At 38.0% G+C, this 14,819-nt stretch overlaps 1 pseudogene; it reads left to right on the forward strand.

The window, feature by feature from the left end:
- The first annotated feature begins 5,038 nt into the window (after nt 1-5,038).
- On the forward strand, nt 5,039-5,930 carry LOC132101887 (protein phosphatase 1 regulatory subunit 3E-like; annotated as a pseudogene).
- Nucleotides 5,931-14,819: the final 8,889 nt, after the last annotated feature.

A 14,819-nucleotide genomic window follows, 5' to 3' on the forward strand; every position in this document is an offset into this window, starting at 1 on the left:
CGATGTATCAAATGTACCTGCACTATATTCCTATTGCGGAACATGCAGTTTAGTTGCACATCGTTATTGTGTTATTATGTTTATTAGTTTTTTTGTTTGCATTTGATCTGTTTTATTATTGCTGTTTGCAATTGGTCAATATATATATATATATATATATATATATATATATATATATATATATATATATATATATATATATATATATATATAATAATTCATTACATTTATATAGCGCTTTTCTAGGCACTCAAAGCGCTTTACATAGTCTGGGGGTATCTCCTCATCCACCACCAGTGTGCAGCATCCACCTGGATGATGCGACGGCAGCCATAGTGCGCCAGAACGCCCAACACACACCAGCTTACTGGTGGAGAGGAGACAGAGTGATGAAGCCAATCAGCAGATATGGGGATTGTTAGGAGGCCATGATGGTCAGAGGCCAATGGGCGAATTTAGCCAGGATGCCGAGGTCACACCTCTACTCTTTTCGAAAGACATCCTGGGATTTTTAATGACCACAGAGAGTCAGGACCTCGGTTTAACGTCTCATCCGAAGGACGGTGCTTGTTGACAGTATAGTGTCCCCATCACTACACTGGGGCGAGTCATTCTACGAAACGGGTGCTGTTTGGGTCCGCAACATTTGATGAGATGCATAAGGCACAAACATGTCCCAAAATGTGTTTACTTGTAGCTTAAATGTATTCATGCAAGTGTTCTTGTTAACATGATATATGATAAAAATATATTTTTTTAAAGAATAACATACTATTTTAATCGTTTTGTTTTAGTTCATAGCCAAGTTCACATGTCCGTGTTGACCAACATGACATTTTCATCTAAAATATCACCAAATAAGCTATGTATTTTTTTTAAACATTTATTATTTTCAGGATTTTGTAAGTGTCCCTTTTCACATAAGATATATTTTATTCAAAATGAAACTTATTTTTTGTAAATATTTTGTTATTTGTGTGCGTCCCTCAGTTTGACTTACCACCCCGTCACACTAACTTATTTTATCTATAAATAATGTACTGTTGCTTTAAATGACATCAGAGAGCGGAAGTGACATCATTGTAGCCTTCTTTGCCGCCAAGAACAAAAGCAGGCAAGTACTGACATTCCTCTGCATTCTTTTTTTGTTGATTTTTCACATTAGGCAGGTTCCGTCAAGCTTAAACCAACCACCCCGTCATGCAAAATAGAAAGGGAAAACTGATTTTTATTTTTTATTTTACATTATTAATGCAAAAATATATATATTTCAGATAGAATGCATGTATGCTAGGTGAGGAACTTGACCACATGGGAGATCTGCGGCCATTTTGGGCTGAAATTTACCACCCCGTCACATGTTTTATTGTGATGGGGTGGTAGGGGATGTGACGGGGTGGTTCTGCTTCCCATTTGAATGTGTGGAAATCAAGGATTATAATATAGGCTAATCATATTTTTTCTGTTAACTTAACCCTGTTCTGTTCATTCTCTCACTCACTATATCACTCAAACACTTATTACTCACTATCATCATCTCTTTAACTCACTCAATCACTGTCACTCAATCACTATCTCTTTCACTCACTCACTCACTGAATCAATCACTGTTACTCACTCACTATCTCTCTCACTCACTCACTCAACCACTGTCACTCAATCACTATCTCTAGCACTCACTAAATCAGTCACTCACCCACTCTCTCTCACTCACTCACTGTTACTCACTCACTATCTCTCTCTCTCTCTCTCTCTCACTCACTCACTAACTGTTACTCACTCACTATCTCTCTCTCACTCACTCACTCACTCACTGTTACTCACTCACTATCTCTCTCTCAATCACTCACTCACTCACTCACTATCTCTATCTCTCACTCACTCACCATCTCTGTCACTCACTCACTCACTCACTGTTACTCACTCACTATCTCTCTCTCTCACTCACTCACCATCTCTGTCACTCACTCACTCACTGTTACTCACTCACTATCTCTCTCTCTCACTCACTCACCATCTCTCAGTCACTCACTCACTCACTCACTCACTCACTCACTCACTCACTCACTCACTCACACACAGAAGTTATTTATCTTTGTTAAAAAATAAAAGTTTTAGTTCATGTTAGTTCATTAAATAATAGTTGCAACTTTAGATTTTATCAACATGTTATTAAATATTGGAATACCTCAAATGTATGAATGTTCAGAAGAATTTTTCATTGGCAGTTTATGTTAACTAAACAATTTGTTAAAAATGAAGCCCTTATGTAAAATGTAAATTAAAACTAAAAAAATCAAAACCGTTTCAAACAATTTCTATGTCATGTTGTAGTCCAGATTAAAATAGCCTATTAACACTTAATACTTAAGTATTTGGCACTGTGATGAACATCATAGAAAATACACAAATCTGATTGGCTATTTAAAATTATTAAATATGTTTTAGAAAGTAGGGCAGCTGGTTTATTTGTGGTGTTTCAAGGGTAAGGACTGCATTTTCTGCAGTTTATCGCCATCTGCTGTCAGAGAGTGAATGTGCTTTCATTCAGCTCATCCCTCACGTGTTCCTCCATGTGCTTCTCATGCTTGCTTGTTTACATCAGAGCGCACAAAGTCTTTCAAGCAGCAGACAGCGGTGTTGTGCATTTTGACCAGTTGATGGGAATAGTAATTCTTAAAATGCATTCCAAATTCTGAGTAATTTGTAATTATTCACGGTATTTAGAAGTGCTCACGATAACATTATTGTGCATATTCATTACTGTAATATATCGCATTACCGAATACCGGCACAAGTCTACTTCATTGAAGTGATTTGTAAATTTTACATAAGGCAACATACATATACATATATATATATATATATATATATATATATATATATATATATATTATATATCCCTTACTGTACCGAAAATGAACCGAACCATGACTTTAAACGCCAACTGTACTCAGTCTACACACGACACACACACATATATATTTCATATTATTATTATTATATATATATATATATATATATATATATATATACAACCCGAATTCCGGAAAAGTTGGGACGTTTTTTAAATTTTTATAAAATGAAAACTAAAGGAATTTCAAATCACATGAGCCAATATTTTATTCACAATAGAACATAGATAACGTAGCAAATGTTTAAACTGAGAAATTTTACACTTTTATCCACTTAATTAGCTCATTTAAAATTTAATGCCTGCTACAGGTCTCAAAAAAGTTGGCACGGGGGCAACAAATGGCTAAAAAAGCAAGCAGTTTTGAAAAGATTCAGCTGGGAGAACATCTAGTGATTAATTAAGTTAATTGATATCAGGTCTGTAACATGATAAGCTATAAAAGCTTTGTCTTAGAGAAGCAGAGTCTCTCAGAAGTAAAGATGGGCAGAGGCTCTCCAATCTGTGAAAGACTGCGTAAAAAAATTGTGGAAAACTTTAAAAACAATGTTCCTCAACGTCAAATTGCAAAGGCTTTGCAAATCTCATCATCTACAGTGCATAACATCATCAAAAGATTCAGAGAAACTGGAGAAATCTCTGTGCGTAAGGGACAAGGCCGGAGACCTTTATTGGATGCCCGTGGTCTTCAGGCTCTCAGACGACACTGCATCACTCATCGGCATGATTGTGTCAATGACATTACTAAATGGGCCCAGGAATACTTTCAGAAACCACTGTCGGTAAACACAATCCGCCGTGCCATCAGCAGATGCCAACTAAAGCTCTATCATGCAAAAAGGAAGCCATATGTGAACATGGTCCAGAAGCGCCGTCGTGTCCTGTGGGCCAAGGCTCATTTAAAATGGACTATTTCAAAGTGGAATAGTGTTTTATGGTCAGACGAGTCCAAATTTGACATTCTTGTTGGAAATCACGGACGCCTTGTCCTCCGGGCTAAAGAGGAGGGAGACCTTCCAGCATGTTATCAGCGTTCAGTTCAAAAGCCAGCATCTCTGATGGTATGGGGGTGCATAAGTGCATACGGTATGGGCAGCTTGCATGTTTTGGAAGGCTCTGTGAATGCTGAGAGGTATATAAAGGTTTTAGAGCAACATATGCTTCCCTCCAAACAATGTCTATTTCAGGGAAGGCCTTGTTTATTTCAGCAGGACAATGCAAAACTGCAGCTATAACAACAGCATGGCTTCGTCGTAGAAGAGTCCGGGTGCTAACCTGGCCTGCCTGCAGTCCAGATCTTTCACCTATAGAGAACATTTGGCGCATCATTAAACGAAAAATACGTCAAAGACGACCACGAACTCTTCAGCAGCTGGAAATCTATATAAGGCAAGAATGGGACCAAATTCCAACAGCAAAACTCCAGCAACTCATAGCCTCAATGCCCAGACGTCTTCAAACTGTTTTGAAAAGAAAAGGAGATGCTACATCATGGTAAACATGCCCCGTCCCAACTATTTTGAGACCTGTAGCAGAAATCAAAATTGAAATGAGCTCATTTTGTGCATAAAATTGTAAACTTTCTCAGTTTAAACATTTGCCATGTTATCTATGTTCTATTGTGAATAAAATATTGGCTCATGTGATTTGAAAGTCTTTTAGTTTTCATTTTATTCAAATTTAAAAAACGTCCCAACTTTTCCGGAATTCGGGTTGTATATATATATATATATATATATATAAGAAAGTTTACTCTGAATTGTTATCGTGGCTAAGGGAGTGTGTCTAAACTGTTCAGTAGGAAGACGTAACGTTAGGTAATGGATGTCAGTCAGTTGACGAATAAGCTTATTGTCTTATAAATATTAATCATGTTTCTCGCGATTGGTTGGCAAGAAACGTCTGCTTGACCTTATTAATATTCAAAACCTAAAGCTTTGCCATAGTAGGATTCAGACGGCAGCAGCATCTCGGCGAAGATTGGTTCAGGTATCCGCACTACCATCAACCATATCTTCCCATAGCCTACAATGCGGAAAGACACGTAACACCAGACCTCCACTGAAACATTCTGAAAGGAGTTTGCAGACACTTTTATGAAAGCCGAGGCTAGGTAGTGTGGTAATGCTGCCTCCCAAGATCTGCATCCCCAGAAACTGCAGTTGTATCGCTGGGCTGTTCGGAAGCATGACAGCAGCAGGGCAAAAGGTGGAGGACGGAGAAGAGGGAGAGGAGGGCAAGAATGGGGACTGTGAATCGTTAGAAATCAGCGTAGTGAATGAAAAACCGAGAGGAAGGGAGTCATTCCTGAAGCCACCACATAGCCCGACCCAGCGTCACAGGTGCAAGTCTCTCCCCACATCAGCTGAAAGAGCCAAATTAGAGATCACACGAAGCCGGAGCCCAAGCAGTCAGAAAAAGGTACGTTTCGCTGACTCTCTGGGCCTGGACCTGATTTCTATCAAACACTTTGATGCCACGGATATGCCTGAGGTACCAGACCACGTTATTGACGAATTTAAAAAAGCCAGAGCTCTCCACTTGAATAATTTCGACAAGTCCAACACATCAAATCAGTTTGTGTTTATGGAGATAGTCTTCACAAATCCTGGATCCCTGCCAGAATTCATTGACAGAGTTATTGCAGAGAAGGTTTTACTGGAGTTTGTTCGGGCTGATGAGTTCAGCCTCTCGGGGGTCGTGCGGGTTCTTAACTTGGCTTTCGAAAAAAAAGGTATATATGAGGTACACCTTAAATAATTGGACGACATTTATGGATATTCTGGCGTCTTACGTCCCCCATTCCAGTGATGGGCAGACTGACAAGTTTAGCTTCAAAATTATCACCCCGACCTTTCTGGAGTTTGGAGGAACGCTGCAGTTTGCCATCAAGTACTGTGTCTTGGGAGATGAATTTTGGGACAACAACAATGGGAATAATTACAGAGTAAGAAGGCACAGATTTAAAATTTCTCCTCTGAGGGAATGGGACAATGGCTGGATCCTTTTTATTTAGTGCACGCTTCCACCTTACCGCTATAGAGCATAACAGTCCCGCCCACAGCCGGTGCCGGAAGTAAAAATTCAATATAATTTCTGCATTGACAGTTGGTGTATAATCCATAAAAACGTAACCATACATGGTAGACTTAAAACCAGCTACGGCTGTACTAAGCGATAGTATATGCTCATATAAATGCCAAAGGTTCATGGGACACTAACCTTCTTTTGAGATAAATGCCTTTTATTCGCGATGTCTTGGATAAGTACTTCATTACCCACAATCCTGAACAATCCCACAGTGATGCATCTGATTGGTGGAACTCGTGTAACCGTCTGGTTAAACCCCGCGAAGGTCCGTGAAGATTGAGGATCATTAATAAAAAAATAAAATAAAAACCTGTGTTGCGTTTTTGTCTCACCTCTCACCTCCCTGCCTGCGGGTGTCACTGTTGGACAGTGTTTTCTCTACTTCCTGTTGGCCTTCTGTAGCTAATCGTAGCTCGGTGTAGCTGTTTTTATTTTATTTTTTCTCTAGAATCTCTATCTTACTATCACTCTCTGTTTTTTAAAGTGGTAAAATATAACTTAATTCACACCATATTTCTGATATTATCGATCAATCTTATCAGATTAACTTTGATCGTTCACTTTTATTTTATATCCGTGAGTGCAGTACACCTGCAAAGCGTTAGCACTCGTTAGCTTGTCATTAGATTTTTCATTCGAACCTATCGCTGTTTTCTTTTCTCCTCTCCACTCTCTCGCTCCAGTTTTTCACAAGTTCATGAAACAACCGCAGAAAGAATATTTCATCAAGCACGGTGAGTAATGGCTTCTCCTGCTATTGTTATTTGCACCTCTTGCCACATGTACAGTTTATCTATCTCTGTCGCTGATGAGGGATTCACATGTGATAAATGCAGGGAAATAGTTAGGCTGACAGAAAAGATATCAGAATTAGAGACACACATCCAAACTTTAATTGAGGACAGTAAGAATGTTAGGGCTCTAGATACGGCTTTGGATGCGTCTAGCTCAGGGATTCCTATACATTTTTCGGTTCCGGAAACAGAGCCCCTGCAGCAGGACAACTGGGTGACGGTGAGGCAGCGTAGTCGTGGGTCAAAACACCTGGCTAAAAGTGCTGGCTAATGCTAAACGTAAATACAGTAAGATTGTTATTCATGTCGTCGCTAATGATGTTTGACTTCGCCAGTCGGAGATCACTAAAAATAACATTAAAGAGGTGTGTGAACTTGCAAGTACGATGTCAGACACTGTAATATGCTCTGGTCCCCTCCCTGCTTACCGTGGTGATGAGATGCATAGCAGATTGTTATCACTCAATGGCTGGATGTCTAAGTGGTGCCCACAGAATAACATAGGTTTCATAGACAATTGGATGAGCTTTTGGGGCAGTCCTGACCTGTTGAAAAGAGATGGTCTTCATCCCTCCACTCTTCTCTCTAGAAATATGGCATATAGTCTTAGAGTTTATACTTGACTAACTGGGGCCCAGGTCAGGAAGCAGGCAGACTGGCTAAACCGACCGTCTGCTAGCTGCCTGCCGTCATAGAGGTCAGTTAATTCTCAGCACATAGAGACTTTTTCACCTAGATATCACACTATAGAGACTGTGTCTGTTCCCTGAACTAGAAGATACAAAAAACGTCCAAACCAAGTTAAGATTAACAATTTAATTGAGGTTCAACAAATAAAAAACAGAAGCAATATTGATAAACAAATGATAAAGCTTGGCTTATTGAATATCAGATCCCTTTCTACGAAAACACTTTTTGTAAATAATATGATCACTGATCATAATATAGATGTACTCTGTTTGACAGAAACCTGGTGATTACATTATTTTAAATGAGTCCACCTCCAAAGATTACTGTTATAAACATGAGCCGCGTCTAAAAGGCAAAGGTGGAGGTGTTGCTTCAATTTATAACAACGTTTTCATCAAGTATAACTCGTTTGAAGTAATGTTGCTTCATATAACATTATCCAGAGAAACAAATGTTAATGATAAATCCCCTGTTATGTTTGTACTGGCTACTGAATACAGGCCACCAGGGCACCATACAGACTTTATTAAAGAGTTTGGTGATTTTACATCCGAGTTAGTTCTGGCTGCAGATAAAGTTTTAATAGTTGGTGATTTTAATATCCATGTTGATAATGAAAAAGATGCATTGGGATCAGCATTTATAGACATTCTGAACTCTATTGGTGTTAGACAACACGTTTCAGGACCTACTCATTGTCGAAATCATACTCTAGATTTAATACTGTCACATGGAATTGATGTTGATAGTGTTGAAATTATTCAGCCAAGTGATGATATCTCAGATCATTATTTAATTCTGTGCAAACTTCATATATCCAAAATTGTAAATTCTACTTCTTGTTACAAGTATGGAAGAACCATCACTTCTAACACAAAAGACTGCTTTTTAAGTTATCTTCCTGATGTATCCAAATTCCTTAGCATATCCAAAACCTCAGAACAACTTGATGATGTAACAGAAACTATGGACTCTCTCTTTTTTAGCACTTTAAATAAAGTTGCTCCTTTACGCTTAAGGAAGGTTAAGGAAAACAGTTTGACACCATGGTATAATGAGCATACTCGTACCCTAAAGAGAGCAGCCCAAAAAATGGAACACAGCTGGAGGAAAACCAAACTAGAGGTATTCCGTATTGCTTGGCGGGAAAGTAACCTATTCTACAGAAAAGAATTAAAAACTGCTAGATCCGATTACTTTTCTTCTCTTTTAGAAGAAAACAAACATAACCCCAGGTATTTATTCAATACAGTGGCTAAATTAACGAAAAATAAAGCCTCAACAAGTGTTGACTTTTCCCAACACCACAGCAGTAATGACTTTATGAACTACTTTACTTCTAAAATTGATACTATTAGAGATAAAATTGCAACCATTCAGCCGTCAGCTACAGTATCACATCAGACAGTGCACTATAGACCCCCTGAGGAACAGTTCCACTCATTCTCTACTATAGGAGAGGAAGAATTGTATAAACTTGTTAAATCATCTAAACCAACAACATGTTAGACCCTATACCATCTAAGCTCCTAAAAGAGGTGCTTCCAGAAGTCATAGATCCTCTTCTGACTATTATTAATTCCTCATTGTCATTAGGATATGTCCCCAAAACCTTCAAACTGGCTGTTATTAAGCCTCTCATCAAAAAACCACAACTTGACCCCAAAGAACTAGTTAATTATACTAGTTCATCATTGAATTCAGTGATGTCATCTCTGTTCAGTTAAATAGTGTCTGTGCTTTTTTTTTGCAATCAAGTTAACGATATCGCTGTAGATGAAGTGACCCCAACTAACCAAGCCAGAGGCGACAGCGGCAAGGAACCGAAACTCCATCGGTGACACAGGAAACAGATGATTCTTCTGCACAATCTGACTTTGCTGCAGCCTGGAATTGAACTACTGGTTTCGTCTGGTCAGAGGAGAACTGGCCCCCCAACTGAGCCTGGTTTCTCCCAAAGGTTTTTTTCTCCATTCTGTCACCGATGGAGTTTCGGTTCCTTGCCACTGTCGCCTCTGGCTTGGTTAGTTGACACTATTTAACTGAACAGAGATGACATCACTGAATTCAATGATGAACTGCCTTTAACTATCATTTTGCATTATTGACACACTGTTTTCCTAATGAATGTTGTTCAGTTGCTTTGACGCAATGTATTTTGTTTAAAGCGCTATATAAATAAAGGTGACTTGACTTGACTTTTGCACGGTTGACTTATCAGTGCAATCATGATCTCCTTGGCTGCCATGATGGCTTTTTTCAAGGAGGAAAACAAAAGTCTTCAAAGGGGTGAAAACCACTTCAGATTGGGTCATGTAGTTGAGTGTAGCATGTCCGAGGGTCAGCTTGTGGGTTTTGTAAGGGCCAGCATGAGGGACAAAACCTACAAAGTTTTGGTGAGTTTTGCAGGGAGGTTGGTAACGTTAGTTACAACCCGAATTCCGGAAAAGTTGGGACGTTTTTTTAATTTTAATAAAATGAAAACTAAAGGAATTTCAAATCACATGAGCCAATATTTTATTCACAATAGAACATAGATAACGTAGCAAATGTTTAAACTGAGAAATTTTACACTTTTATCCACTTAATTAGCTCATTTAAAATTTAATGCCTGCTACAGGTCTCAAAAAAGTTGGCACGGGGGCAACAAATGGCTAAAAAAGCAAGCAGTTTTGAAAAGATTCAGCTGGGAGAACATCTAGTGATTAATTAAGTTAATTGATATCAGGTCTGTAACATGATTAGCTATAAAAGCTTTGTCTTAGAGAAGCAGAGTCTCTCAGAAGTAAAGATGGGCAGAGGCTCTCCAATCTGTGAAAGACTGCGTAAAAAAATTGTGGAAAACTTTAAAAACAATATTCCTCAACGTCAAATTGCAAAGGCTTTGCAAATCTCATCATCTACAGTGCATCGGAATGATTGTGTCAATGACATTACTAAATGGGCCCAGGAATACTTTCAGAAACCACTGTCGGTAAACACAATCCGCCGTGCCATCAGCAGATGCCAACTAAAGCTCTATCATGCAAAAAGGAAGCCATATGTGAACATGGTCCAGAAGCGCCGTTGTGTCCTGTGGGCCAAGGCTCATTTAAAATGGACTATTTCAAAGTGGAATAGTGTTTTATGGTCAGACGAGTCCAAATTTGACATTCTTGTTGGAAATCACGGACGCCGTGTCCTCCGGACTAAAGAGGAGGGAGACCTTCCAGCATGTTATCAGCGTTCAGTTCAAAAGCCAGCATCTCTGATGGTATGGGGGTGCATAAGTGCATACGGTATGGGCAGCTTGCATGTTTTGGAAGGCTCTGTGAATGCTGAAAGGTATATAAAGGTTTTAGAGCAACATATGCTTCCCTCCAAACAACGTCTATTTCAGGGAAGGCCTTGTTTATTTCAGCAGGACAATGCAAAACCACATACTGCAGCTATAACAACAGCATGGCTTCGTCGTAGAAGAGTCCGGGTGCTAACCTGGCCTGCCTGCAGTCCAGATCTTTCACCTATAGAGAACATTTGGCGCATCATTAAACGAAAAATACGTCAAAGACGACCACGAACTCTTCAGCAGCTGGAAATCTATATAAGGCAAGAATGGGACCAAATTCCAACAGCAAAACTCCAGCAACTCATAACCTCAATGCCCAGACGTCTTCAAACTGTTTTGAAAAGGAAAGGAGATGCTACACCATGGTAAACATGCCCCGTCCCAACTATTTTGAGACCTGTAGCAGAAATCAAAATTGAAATGAGCTCATTTTGTGCATAAAATTGTAAACTTTCTCAGTTTAAACATTTGCTATGTTATCTATGTTCTATTGTGAATAAAATATTGGCTCATGTGATTTGAAAGTCTTTTAGTTTTCATTTTATTAAAATTTAAAAAACGTCCCAACTTTTCCGGAATTCGGGTTGTAGCATTATCGTCCACTTTAGCTAGGCTACTGTAGCCTTCATATGGTATGAGTCATATCAAGCATTTTATAATGCCACTGTCAAAAACATATTTAGCCTAGGCATACCTTTTTGTGCATTTACTGAACATCTGTGTAATGGCAACAACGTGTTGACGACTGAGCGGTGATTGCAGTCAGGTACAAAGCACTGCACCATGTTGCTGACGTTATCGTTAACTGCTTTCACACACGCACACAATATATAAAATACACGATGATAAATATAAAAATCAATACACAATACCTATATAAAACACTATTTATTTACACGTATAATACTGAAATAACTGCTATTACTGCACATTCACTATATAAAATAAAATTCACTGGAGGAAAAAGTTCGCGCGGCCATTGTCAGATTTGAAGTCGCTCAAAAGGCTCGTTCGCGGTTGTGGCTTCAGTCGACTTCAGTGAGGTGCCATAAAGGTGGTTTATGGGATGAGTAGTTCCTTCGCTCGAAAGGAAAATATGTACACAGTCTTGTCACAGTCAAAAAAGTCACAGACTTTTTTTGGATTTTCTCTTAATTTTTTCACTCGAAATGATATGTTATATGCTTATGAGTTCAGCCGTAGCTGGTTTTCCTCACACATGCTCTAAAACTCTTTAGATCCGTATTTTTCCGAAAGTCAATGGGAGAAATGAATGGGAAATTTACTTCTGGCACCAAAGCTCTCTTGGGCTGTGGGCGGGACTGTGATGCTCTATAGCGGTATTAAATTGGTAATACTTCCATCGATGAATTTGTAATAATCATGAGCTAATTCTCCGCTATAGTAGAATTAGTAATCTTTCCAGCAGTGTACCCTGATTGACCTTCCATGAAAAACGTATGTAGCATATCTCATAATTATAAATGTATCACCGCGTTGTCTGTTGTCATTGCTTAAATAATGGTAGAGCATAGGAAATTAAATTGACGTCAAAAAGGTAACCACTAACATCAGCCATATTTCCATCGTTGTAATACACTAATTGTTTAACTGCAGTACATGGAAGGCCATGGAGACAAGACCCCTGTTGCATTCATTAGCTTCAATGCTGTAATAGGATATTGTGTAATAATTACATAATCCACGGTGAACCTGTTGCTCTTCAGTTAAAGTGAAATCATGGTGCTTCAGCATCACTGTGCTTGTTTTACGTCAAACTGCAGCTAAGGGTTTAGGCTACCTTTGAGGCAGATTTTAGTAATAAATCAAACCTTCAGGAGAGTATATACCTTGGGTCCATGTAAAAATTGCAATCTGTTTAACTCTGCCTCCTGCGAGCAGGCTATGGACAAGTGCCTCTTGAGGCCAGGGGAATTACATAGATATATAAAAATGAATTTACAGAGCTGCTGAGGTGTTTTGCTTTAGCAATCCATCCATGTGCAGCAATTAAATATTGCGTACAATTTCTCTTCCCCACAAAATAGGCAACAGTCTGTGTTTTCTTTTACTTTTCAAGTCGTCAAATATGTACCCTGTTTATATATTTTTTTTAAATAAATAGTAGTTGGTATAGTCCACTTATTTGCTCACCCTCATGTCATCCCAGATGTACATGACTTTCTTTAGTTGGACAAAGATTTTCAGAAAAATATTCTATCCTTTAAACATTAACATTAACACATTAACAAAAGGGGTAATTTTTTGGGTGGACTATCCCTTTAATGCACGTTACTGGCTTAATTGTGAACAATTCATCCTTACATGTTTGCTTTTCTTGTGATATGCTCACTTGTCATCTAAAATGCAGTTACATTCAGCGACCATTCCAGTTGGAAACACTTACTTTACACAATCCAGACAACTGATTGATAAAATCAAGTCCTGTCTAACATTTTTTCTTCCCATTTTCACTCAGAAATTTGTCACAATACAATTAGTAGAGTCAGTCACAACTTGTTTCAGAAAATGATTTTGCATTTAAGGCCCTGATTACATAAGTTCTGTTAAAATCCAAACCACATCAGTCTTAATTACTATTAAGCTTGTACATAACAGCTCATAGATGATATGTGATTGATGAAAAAGGAATGTGTGGCATGTTTTGCAGTTTATATAGCCTATGACTTTTCTCTGTGTGTGTGTTTATTTTTTCTGCAACCCTACTGACCCAACTGAGTACGATGGTCATGTGTTGCAATGTGTTGCATCATTTCATAGCCATTTCATTTTATTTTTTAAATTTAAATCAACTTTTTTTCATACCTTCCCCCATCAGCAATGACATATCTCCTATAGTTTAATAGTAATTATTAAGATTGATGTGGTTTGGAATTGGAAGTGTGCTTGGAAAAATGATATGATTAGAATAACGATTAGCATGCACTGTATGTCTACCCCTCACCCCCTTAACAATTTTATGAAAAAGTAATTATAAAAAGACAGAAATTTGCATGAAACCAAATGGCTCTGTAAAATTAAAATGTTAAAAATACCTATGTAAAAAATACAACAAAGTTTAATTTAATAACTGACATACAACTCAAGTTATTTATGCTTCTGTGGGTTTTATATATATATATATATATATATATATATATATATATATATATATATATATATATACATACATACATATATTTATATATATATATATATATACATACATATATTTATATATATATACATATATTTATATACATATATACAGACCAAAAGATTGGACACATTCTCATTCAAAGAGTTTTTCTTTATTTTCATGACTATGAAAATTGTAGATTCACACTGAAGGCATCAAAACTATGAATTAACACATGTGGAATTATAAATGGAATTATATACATAACAAAGAGGCTGTGAAACAACTGAAAATATGTCATATTCTAGTTTCTTCAAAGTAGCCACCTTTTGCTTTGATTACTGCTTTGCACACTTCTTTGGCCCTCTCTTGATGAGCTTCAAGAGGTAGTCACCTGAAATGGTCTTCCAACAGTCTTGAAGGAGTTCCCCGAGAGATGCTTAGCACTTGTTGGCCCTTTTGCCTTCTGTCTACGGTCCAGCTCACCCCTAAACCATCTCGATTGGGTTCAGGTCCGGTGACTGTGGAGGCCAGGTCATCTGGCGCAGCACCCCATCACTCTCCTTCTTGGTCAAATAGCCCTTGATGCCTTCAGTGTGACTCTACAATTTTCATAGTCATGAAAATAAAGGAAACTCTTTGAATGAGAAGGTGTGTCCAAATTTTTGGTCTGTACTGTGTGTGTGTATATATATATAAGAAGTTTCTTCTGCTCATCAAGCCTGCATTTATTTGATCAAAAATACAGAAAAAACAGTAATATTGTGAAATATTATTACAACTTAAAATACTAGTTTTTCTATTTGAATATACTTAAAAAAAAAAAATTTATTCCTGTGATGCAAAGCTGACTTTTCAGCATCA

Source organism: Carassius carassius, chromosome 23 (genome assembly GCF_963082965.1).
Source record: "Carassius carassius chromosome 23, fCarCar2.1, whole genome shotgun sequence".
Taxonomy (NCBI): domain Eukaryota; kingdom Metazoa; phylum Chordata; class Actinopteri; order Cypriniformes; family Cyprinidae; genus Carassius; species Carassius carassius.